The sequence below is a fragment of the Physeter macrocephalus genome, chromosome 19, assembly GCF_002837175.3.
Source record: "Physeter macrocephalus isolate SW-GA chromosome 19, ASM283717v5, whole genome shotgun sequence".
Classification (NCBI taxonomy): domain Eukaryota; kingdom Metazoa; phylum Chordata; class Mammalia; order Artiodactyla; family Physeteridae; genus Physeter; species Physeter macrocephalus.
In genome coordinates, this window is record NC_041232.1 from 27,805,996 (window position 1) to 27,816,548 (window position 10,553).

A 10,553-nucleotide genomic window follows, 5' to 3' on the forward strand; every position below is an offset into this window, starting at 1 on the left:
ACATGGGGAGGGGGAAGTGTAAGCTGTGATGAAGTGAGAGAGTGGCAGGGACATATATGCACTACCAAATGTAAATTAGATAGCTAGTGGGAAGCTGCCGCATAGCACAGGGAGATCACCTCTGTGCTTTGTGACCACCGAGAGGGGTGGGATAGGGAGGGTGGGAGGGAGGGAGACGCAAGAGGGAAGAGATATGGGAGCATATGTATATGTATAACTGATTCACTTTGTTGTAAAGGAGAAACTAACACACTATTGTAAAACAGTTATACCCCAATAAAGATGTTAAAAAAAATTAAAAAATAATAAAAATTAAAAAAAGAAATAAAAAAATAGTAAGCAGAATGTCACCTAAGCCATTAACATATTCAGGTGACTTGTTACTTCCCTAATGTGAAACTGAACCTAGTGGCTTCCATGGCTTAAGTGAAATTTTTTCTCAGAATTTGATCAATGCTTCCTGGTCAAGTAATCAAAGTAATTAAACAACAATGAATACAATATTTGCCTAACAGATTGGCAAAATTTTAAGACTGCTAATCGCTGGTATGGGTAATGTGTGGAACAACAATCTCTCATCCTGCGGTGGTAGCAACGTAAATAAGACCAGCCTCTTCAGGGAGTAATTTGGCAATATGTACTCAGTTTCTTTTTCTTTTATTTTAAAAGATTTTTTTGACGTGGACCATTTTTAAAGTCTTCATTGAATTTGTTACAGTATTGCCTCCGTTCTACATCTTGGCATTTTGGCCGTGAGGCACGCGGGACCCCAGCTCCCCGACCAGGGATCGAACCCGCACCAACCCCCAACCCCACCCCTGATCCCCGCCGGCCGCATTGGAAGGCAAAGTCCCAACACTGGACTGTCAGGGAAGTCCACTGTACTCAGTTTCTTAATATGCAAACCCTTTACCCAGCAATTTTACTTGTTAATTTATTCTAAGGAAATAACTGGAAAAGTCTATGAAGTTGTATGTACCTCACAGTATTATTCATAATACTGAAATCCTAGCAGCCATGTAAATGATCGTCATCAATAGAGAACTGATTAAACAAATTACAGCGCAGCCATACAATGGCTACAGATTTAAAAATAATAATAAAGATCGGTATTTATCATAAAGGAAAAATGCCCATGATAGATTAAGTTTAATTTTAAAAATTTTACAGAGTGTTATGTATAACATGATAACACTTTTTGTATGTGCATAGAAAAAAATGCAGAAAGGTACATATCAAAATGTTAAATCTAAATCTCTCTGGGTGATGGGATTAAAGATAATTTTCCTTTTTTTTTTTTTTTTTTTTTTTTTTTTTTTGCGGTAGGCGGACTATGTGCATTTATTACCTGATAAACATTTTTCATTCTTAAAAAACTTTTTTTTTTTTTTTTTTTTTTTTTGCGGTACGCGGGCCTCTCACTGTCGTGGCCTCTCCCGTTGCGGAGCACAGGCCCCGGACGCGCAGGCTCAGCGGCCATGGCTCACGGGCCCAGCTGCTCCACGGCATGTGGGATCTTCCCGGACCGGGGCATGAACCCGTGTCCCCTGCATCGTCAGGCGGACTCTCAACCACTGCGCCACCAGGGAAGCCCGATAATTTTCATTGTTTTTCTTTACACCCTTTGTACTGTCTGAATTTATTTCAATTAACGTGTTATTTTCATTACATGAAAAATAAAGCTGTGTTCATTTTGAGAAACAGTCTAAGAAAAAAAAAGTTAAAAATGAATAATTTTCTTTTTTTAAAAAATAGTTTTCTTTTATACTCACTTCTTTTTAGTGGATGAAAACCTTCAGAGCTGCTTCTTTAACTGCTACTGATTTTTGTTCAGGTATTCATCTAGGGCTGGGAAGAGGGAGATGGACCATTTCTTAGGCTCTTTGGGGAGTTTTAATTCTAGGCAGAAGCAGCAGCTCTAGACTCCTTAAAATCGCTGTGCGTATCTGAATTCATGTCTTCCTTGACCACTTACAAAAGTATTCATAGAAAATTTGTTTAAACAGCCAATGCTCCTTGCTTATATAAAATATTCCTTGACTAAGAAAAATGATCTTGCATCTCTTTACTTCATTTGCTTCATATTCTTGTGTGGTTGGTATAAATAGCCTAAGCTGCATAATGAAAGAGTGGTCAGAGCAGAGTGAAATGGGTCAGGAAAGACTTTCATTCTTTCGTGTGCTGTACAAATGTGTTTTCAGCCCCTATTAATGGGCTAGGCTCCAGGGCTCTGAAGATAGAAATGCGGAAGATCATAGTCCCTTCTTGGGAAGACCTTACACACTGAAGGGAAATGATTGTAAAATAAAATGTATGTGCAGGATGAATGGAACTTAGAGGGAGGGTGCCAAGTCTTAACTGGGGGAGTTCATGTCCACCAACACTTGAAGGCTTTGCAGGGATTTGCCTTAAATAGGGTTTCTTGGGGACAAGTTTTCACCTGAAAGAGGTGAAAGATAAGTGTTGTTAGAGAGCAGCTTAAAGGTCCAGGTGGCAAATAAATAACCTCCTAAACTGATCCTGCTAAGAAAAAAGGTTAGAGGAGACGTATCCCCACTTCCTCTGGGGCCCATTTCCTACTAGGTAATACCAGGGCACAGTAACAAAGGCACCTGATCCCCGTGCTGGGCCTTCATGGTCCTTCATGGAAGGGGGGTGCTTTTGGCACGACTTGTACACTGTGTGCCACTTGTGTGTGTTAATGTCAAGACAAGGAGCTGTGGTTCCAGGGCGGTGGAAGGACAGGAATGGTAGTACAGATTCGGAGACAGCCTGATTTGATGAGTCCTGGTATCAGCATTTCAGAGCAGGAAAGATTAGAAAAGATCTGGTCCAATCTCCTCACTTTAAAAAAAAAAAATTACTGAGATGGCCAAGCTCTTAACAGCTGCCCTATTCTTTAAGAATAAATGATTAATGGGCTTCCCTGGTGGCGCAGTGGTTGAGAGTCCGTCTGCCGATGCAGGGGACACGGGTTCATGCCCCGGTCCGGGAAGATCCCACATGCCGCGGAGCGGCTGGGCCCGTGAGCCATGGCCACTGAGCCTGCACGTCCAGAGCCTGTGCTCCGCAACGGGAGAGGCCACAGCAGTGAGAGGCCCGCATAACGCAAAAAAAAAAAAAAAAAAAAAAAAAAAAGAATAAATGATTAAATGTAATGTTCTGTGAAATGGTGCTTTAGTACACTCTGTAAAACTTAACGAAAAGACTCATTTTGTTCATCTGGGGAGCAGAGTGGTAATGCTCTGTTTCCTAGCTGGAGCCCAATGCATTTCTTGTGTTTATATAGTCAAAGGTCAAAAGCTGACTAAGAACAGATGAGCCCTTTCCTTTTGCATCACTTTTCAACTTTTCAAAGAACTTAAAATGAACTATCATTTTCCATTATTTACTTAAGGGATTTGTTTTGCAGAATTTGTAGCTCTTGGGAATCCCCTGTCGTTCTTACGAAGCACACAATCTGATTCTTCCTCATCTGTCAGCATCTAAGGAATGCGAGTATCACTATGCATGGTGTAAATCACCCCAAACAGAATAAGAGGGCTGAGTTGTCCAGCAACGTGTGTGACTTTCCACAAATATCTGATGTATTTGTAGGGATTTACCTTAAATAGGGTTTCTTGGGGACAAATTTTCACCTGAAAGAGGTGAAAGGTAAGTGTTGTTAAAGAGCAGCTAAAAGGTCCAGGTGGCAAATAACTAACCTCCTAAACTGATCCTGCTAATAAAAAAGGTTAGAGGAGACATATCCCCACTTCAGGAAAGAGTCAGGAAACCACTCTTCCCTGAGATAGAGGAAATGATAGAAATGGAGATAGAGAGAAAGGGGGGTGGGGATGGGGAGAGAGAGAGAAATGGGAGAAGGTATATCAGGCCAAGGATTAATTTCTCTGAATAAGAGAACCTTCTTTTCTAACCAGCATTTCATCTGAGGTAAAAAAAAAGGCACATTCTTAAAACCCACTGCAACCCTAGACTTCCAAGGGCTTACAAAAATGTATAGCTTGCATTGTGTAGAAAAGTGTTTACAATAATTTCCACATGGATTCACTCTTCTGCTAAACTCCAACTCAAAACCTCTGTGACATGCCACACCTCAGAGTACATGCAGCACCTCAATCCTTGCTAGTGAACCTCTCTAGATAAACCTAGATTCTAAATTCTATTTGCCCAATGACTGTGCTATAAAGATCAATCTGATGGTAACAGCAAGTGCAGATTTTACTGGATACCATTTCTGTTTGTCCACGTTATAGGTTTTCTCAGATTAGCATTTTGAAAGGTATTGAATAATGAATACACCAGAGCCAATGTGGGGATCGCCTGGCTGACATTCATTCAATCAAGTATTTGTTTAGGTTGCTACAATAGTAAACTTCCTCCTTCCGTGACTACTTTCTAAATTGGCATAATATTTTGTTAAATCTGTAACCCATGTGGAAAAAGTCCTAAGAGGGACAGGCTCTGTTATTCACTAAACCAGCGGTTCCCCAACCTTTTTGGCACCAGGGACTGGTTTCATGGAAGGCAATCTTTCCTCGGACGGGATGGGAGGCGGGGCGGAGGGGGGAGGGTTCAGGCAGTGATGCGAGCGATGGGGAGCGATGTGGAGCAACGGGCAGCGACGGGGAGCTGCAGATGAAGCTTCGTGTGCTCACCCGCCGCTCACCTCCCGCTGTGCGGCCCGGTTCCTAACAGGCCCCAGACTGGTACTGGTCCACACTACACCATTCCTCAATCCATTCAGTGTTTGCCAACTTTCTCTCGTGAGTCAGGGAAGGGGCAATAGGTGTTGATGATGTCGAGATTAAGGACAGAGTCCTGCCTTCAGGGAGCTCACATTCCAGCTACTAGTACATGCCTGGGTTCTTAGGTGGATTTGTCCACTGAATAGAGTGGAATGTACGACAGCAAACTCTCCTAGTACATGGTCAGCCCCCTTTGAAATCTAATGTTCTTTTGCTGTGATGCAGTTTTGCAACTTGTCCTGTTGTTTTAGGAATAATAAACATGCAAAACAACAGACATTATTGAGCACCTAGTATAACCAGGTGGTAAGGACACCAAGCAGGCCCCCAATTATCCCCACTTCCTTGTATTCATGGCCTTAAATAATCTCCTCCTCTTAAGTGTGGTCTGTATCTAGTGACTTGCTCCTAACCTATAGAATATTGCAAAGGTGATGGATGTCACTTCTACGATTAGGTTAGGAAAGACTATGGCTTCTCTCTCTGTTGCCTTCTTGGCTTCCATGCTTTGGTGATGCAAACTGTCGTATTGGAGAGGCCCACCTGGCAAGGACCTGAGGGTGGCCTCCAGCCAACAGCCATCTCAGAACTGAGACCCTCAGTTTACCAGCCCATGAGGAACTTAATGCTGCCAACAACCATGTGAACTTGGAACCAGATCCTTGCCCAGTCAAGCCTTCAGATGAGACTCAAGCCTTGGCTGACATCTTGATTTCAGCTTGTGAAGGACCCTGGGAAAGAGGACCTGGGCAGGCTGTGTCCAGGTTCCTGACTCATAGAAACTGTGACATAATACATATATCTTGTAAGCTGGTAAGTTTTAGGGTAATTTGTTATGCAGCAATAAATGTGTAATATGGAAGCTATCCCTGTTCTTAAGAGTTGGTAGGATAGATGGAGTCAGACAGAACAGTAACTATAGCACAATGTGAAAAGAAGTGCCATCTTTAGTAACTTGGCAGAGGTTGAAATCAGGGACTCAATTCTGTGATTCTGGTATTTCAATTCTAGTCTCAGGCTAACTTGATTTCTGTTCTTATAGATTTTTCAGCTGGAAAGGCTCATAAGCAACCCCATCCCTTTAGTTCTTACCCTGTATCCCACCTGAAAAGAAGAATAATGGTACATATTGGAATTGCCCAACTTGACGGCTTGTTCCTTGAGGGTAGGAAGAATGTTTTACAGTTAGTGCTCTTTTAAGCATCTAGTTCCTGCCGTTTTGTATGAGGGGAGGGCTCGCAAAACATGAATGATGAACTATATCCTCATAGTTAGTAAAAGAGCAAAAAACACATGAAAGACCTTTGAATTCCCTGAATGACCTGGTGCATGTACTGGAGATAGGGTGGAGGTGGGGAGCTGCCAGAGCAGTCCTATACAGGACTATGATGACAGTTCATAAGCCAAACATAAGAAACCTTGGAAGACTTCCGCAGGTAATACTTAGTGTGACGCTGCATACTTCCTCCAGAAGCTTTCCAGAATCACTAAAACGGCAGCTCTGAGTGTTATTTTAACTGACTGTAGTGGATGCCGCCTGTGTTCTGCTTATACCCCCTGGGTACGCACCGTCACAGTATATTTTATTTATTTATCTTTTAAAATTTTATTTATTTATTTTTGGCTGTGTTGGGTCTTCATTGCTGCACGTGGGCTTTCTCTAGTTGCGGTGAGCAAGGGCTACTCTTCGCTGCGGTGCACAGGCTTCTCATTGTCGTGGCTCTTCTTGTTGAGGAGCACGGGCTCTAGGCACGCGGGTTTCAGTAGTTGTGGCTCGTGGGCTCTAGAGCACAGGCTCAGTAGTTGTGGCGCATGGGCTTAGTTGCTCCATGGCATGTGGGATCTTCCTGGACCAGGGCTTGAACCTGTGTCCCCTGCATTGGCAGGTGGATTCTTAACCACTGTGCCACCAGGGAAGACCCCTCACAGTATATTTTAGAACAACCTTACTGCAAGCACCCACTGCTCTCCCTGTGAGGGCTGCAGCCAGAAGTGCAGTGCAGCCCTCAGCCCATGACCGTGTGACCGGGAGGAATCCCCAAGTGTCCTCACCCTCCTTCGGCGGGAGGACTCTGACCTGTGTTCTACTCTCTCATCCGTAGCTCCCCAGTGGCACTGAACCCTGGGGCCACCCAGGGGTAACCCACTCAATAACACTTCCTTGGGTCACCCCTCAAATCAACTACTTGGTCTCAAATTTTCATCTCAAAGTTGGCTTCTGGGGAAACCCAACTGAAGACCCTTGTGAACAAATACACAAAGACCGGAGACTAAAGTCAGAGTCTAGTTGCGTTAGTCCCACTGAAGCTGTCTTGCTCAAGAACTAGACATAATTTGGTGAAGAAGGATCCAGTGAAGAATGCTCGGTGGGGGTGTGCACGACTTGTAAGCTGACTTGCTCCCTGGGGTGGGTGCGATGAACAGGAGGGCTCAGATCCAGCTGCTGGTGCTGAGGGAAAATTGGGCTCCGGGGCTGTAACCAAAGGGTGTGGCAACAGGAGACTGCATTTTATGTCAGCAGCTTGCTGCAGAGACCGGCCTGCAGGAGTCCAGTCCCTTATCAGACAGGAGAGCAGAGTGATGGTGAGTTCAAGTGGTGTTTGGACATCCAGGCAGCCAGCAGAAATGGGGAACATTGTCGGGGGAGGTGGACTCCAGCACTGAGTCAGGGTCCAGGGCAGGGGGTTTCCCTTTTCCGAGGAGGAGCTGCGGAACAAAGCAGCCCCAGTCCTAGAGAGAGTCTGGTGTTGACCATGAAATAACACATGAACTCAGGCTACAGAAGAAAATAGAAGTGAGTCTAAGACCAGGGCCTTGGGGACAGTGACAAAGGGCTCTGGAACCAGAGACTCTCTGGTTTGGAGCCAGGTCCCAGCTTTCCAGAAGGGTGACTTGTTCAGCCTTTCTGAGCTCAGTTTCCTCATCAGTAGAATGACGATAACGTTTCCTCCCTCACAAAGTTGTGGAAGGGTTTTAGCAATAAAATGTGAAGTGGGAGCACGAGGTAAGTGTGTTCTTTCTCTGCCTGAGTACGCTGGGGAAGCCCGGAGAGGCCACGCAGCCCCCCTGGAAACAGAATTTGCTTTGAACACAGAAAGAAGGTAAGGGTGTTCTCAGAAACATGGATGGTCAAGGAACCCCATCCCATCCTTTCTTAATCATGCTGCTTCCTTGTACCAGCCAACTGCTTCTGCTGAAATGATGCATCCCAGGCAGAGGAGGGAGGAAGCAGCAGGGCTGAAGTCACGACTGGGATGTTCAGCAGGCCGGCACACCTGAGAACAGGTATGCGCGTGCGTGCATGCACCAGACAGGTGGGGCAGAGAGAGGCAGTGGGGAAGGGGAGCCGTAGAGGTTGGCAGGGTGTCAGCTCATGTATCCCCACTAGAGGTTCAGCACTGAAGGCAGGGTGATGAGGATCGAGGTCCAGATGCTTCCTACCTAAAGTCGGATTTGTCCTGGAGACTGGCTGAGGTCAAGGCTGGTGACAAGGACCAGATTGCTCCAGCAATGGGGAGAGGGAGGCTGGAGAAGCAGTGGACTTGGAAGGGCTCTACCAGATTTCAGCACTGAGACAGTAAATCTCCCAAGACCCGTGATCAGGGGCCATAATGACCTTCAAGGCACAGTGTTGAACTCAGGTACACAGTGAGGTTCAGGTACTAAATGATCAAGGTGGACCATGGCCAGTGTGCAGAGTGGATGTCAATGCCTGCTAATTATCAGCCCTGTGTCCAGGGATCTGTCAAAGGACTTCGTAAGTACAAAACTGTGGGTGCTTCAGGTAATGATTAATACATAGGACTTGTGGAATGTTCCATTTCCAAGACACACTTATCAAGCTAAATTTGTATTAAGCCTGTTAGGCAGGAGGGGAGGTTACAAAAACCAGAGGAATCTTCTGAGAAAAGTAGCTATTTAATCACAGCACTTAGGATGCTTGACTCGAACACACTTAAACTGACCTAGAAATCTAGAGAGGAAAAATACAAGCTGTACTTTTCTTACGTACATCTTTAAGGCCTTATCTTTGAGTTGAGAGATGATTTTTTTAAAATGACTTAGAGTTCCCAATAAATTTTTAGAACATTGACAAATAAAACAGTTGCTAACACCTATGAATCAACGCAGAGCCTGGTTTCCTTCAGCAAAGCTGGGAGAAGATTTCAGTCACCCAACCAAGCCCCACCTGTGCCCCAAGCAAGGTCCCAGGTGAGGTGGGTATGCTCTTGCTTTGGCCTCTTGACCTCCTGAGCTCTCCCAGCTCTCCAACAGCAAAAGCCCCAAATAGGGTCACTTCCACTGCTGCAGCTGACTCCAGGCATTATCACCCAAACCAAGACTGAAAGGTCCCCAGTAACACGGCGGGAGTACAAATATTTATTTTTAAATAAATTACTTTTTTCTGGCTTAATCAAAAAGCTTTTATAAGGTTTGATTTTAAACCACATGCAAATACAGTAATCTCTGAAGGATTTGGCAAAGATTTATTTTCTTCAATTTCTAGTTTTTTAAATGTAGACACAGATTTGCTGAGATTAACATTGATTCTCAGAGCCCCCAAAAGCTCAGCACAAAGGACGAGGTTAACTGATGAGGGGCCTGAAACAGATTGAGCAGGTGTCTCTGACAGAATGCTGACACGTCCCTGTCGCCTACCCGTTGGAAGTTGAAGCCATTACACTGTGAAAGCAAACATATTTTGGCATCTAAACTCTACTGTAGAGTTTGATTTGCACCTTGGTTTTCTAGTTCCTGCTTCGCAAAGAATAAATAGCAGAGTTCAGGGTAGCCTTTAGTAGACAATCTCCACCGTGTGCAACAGCCAGAGTCCAAGTCTCCATCAAAAGACACTGGTGGCCAGATGCTTTCCAATACGATCCCCAAGCCACTGGCCAGTGATGTGAAAGCAGCAGAGACGGAAGGAAAACGCTTAGAAATTCTGCTGAGAAAATGTCCCCTTTCTTCCTAAGACACATGTTCCTCCTGCCAAGAGAGGCTGTGTGCTTTGTTTGGTGTTTAAAGATGTTTAAAGACAGTTTTTTGGAGGCGGGGGTGGGGGAGATGTTTTCAGACCGACTTGACCAATCCCCTGTCCAATCTGAGTTTTTCTTCAAAAGGCTTTCAATTTCTTCTCTTGATATAATCTTCTTCGTGCTGAGGGCTGTTTTTCCTCCAACACTGTGGGTGTCTAGTTCAGAAACTACTAGTATCTTGTGTGTCATCACAGTGGACACTCTGGGGGTGACATCATCTAGGTTCATGCTGGGCGCCCAGTAGCGTTTGATCCACGTCATAACTGCAAACAGAAATTGAGGCTGCCTGGGCATATACCCAGAAAATATGAAAACTCTAATTCAAAAAGATAAATGCACCCCAGTGTTCATAGCAGCACTGTTTACAATAGCCAAGACATGGAAGCAACCTAAGTGTCCATCAACAGATGAATGGATAAAGAAGATGTGGTACATATGTACAATGGAATATTACTTAGCCAGAAGAAAGAATGAAATAATGCCATTTGCAGCAACATGGATGGACCTAGAGATTATCATACTAAGTGAAGTAAGTCAGACAGAGAAAGGCAAATATCACATGATATCACTTATATGTGGAATCTAAAAAAATGATACAAATGAACTTATTTACAAAACAGAAAGAGACTCACAGACATAGAAAACAAACTTATGGTTACCAAAGCAGGAAGAGGGGAGAGGGATAAATTAGGAGTTTGGGATTAACAGATACAAACTATTGTACTATACATAAAATAGATAAACAATAAGGACCTACTGTATAGCACAG

General features: G+C 44.3%; 1 long non-coding RNA gene across 3 annotated transcripts in view; it reads left to right on the forward strand.

Annotated features, from left to right (window-relative positions):
* Nucleotides 1–7,265: 7,265 nt before the first annotated feature.
* The window catches only part of LOC114484443 (uncharacterized), a 29,662-nt gene continuing 26,374 nt past the window's right edge, over nucleotides 7,266–10,553 (forward strand). For all 3 annotated transcript variants that reach the window (XR_003677322.1, XR_003677323.1, XR_003677324.1), the window contains exons 1-2: nucleotides 7,266–7,331; nucleotides 7,929–8,033. This is a non-coding gene — a long non-coding RNA (uncharacterized lncRNA). The remainder of the gene's footprint in view (nucleotides 7,332–7,928; nucleotides 8,034–10,553) is intronic.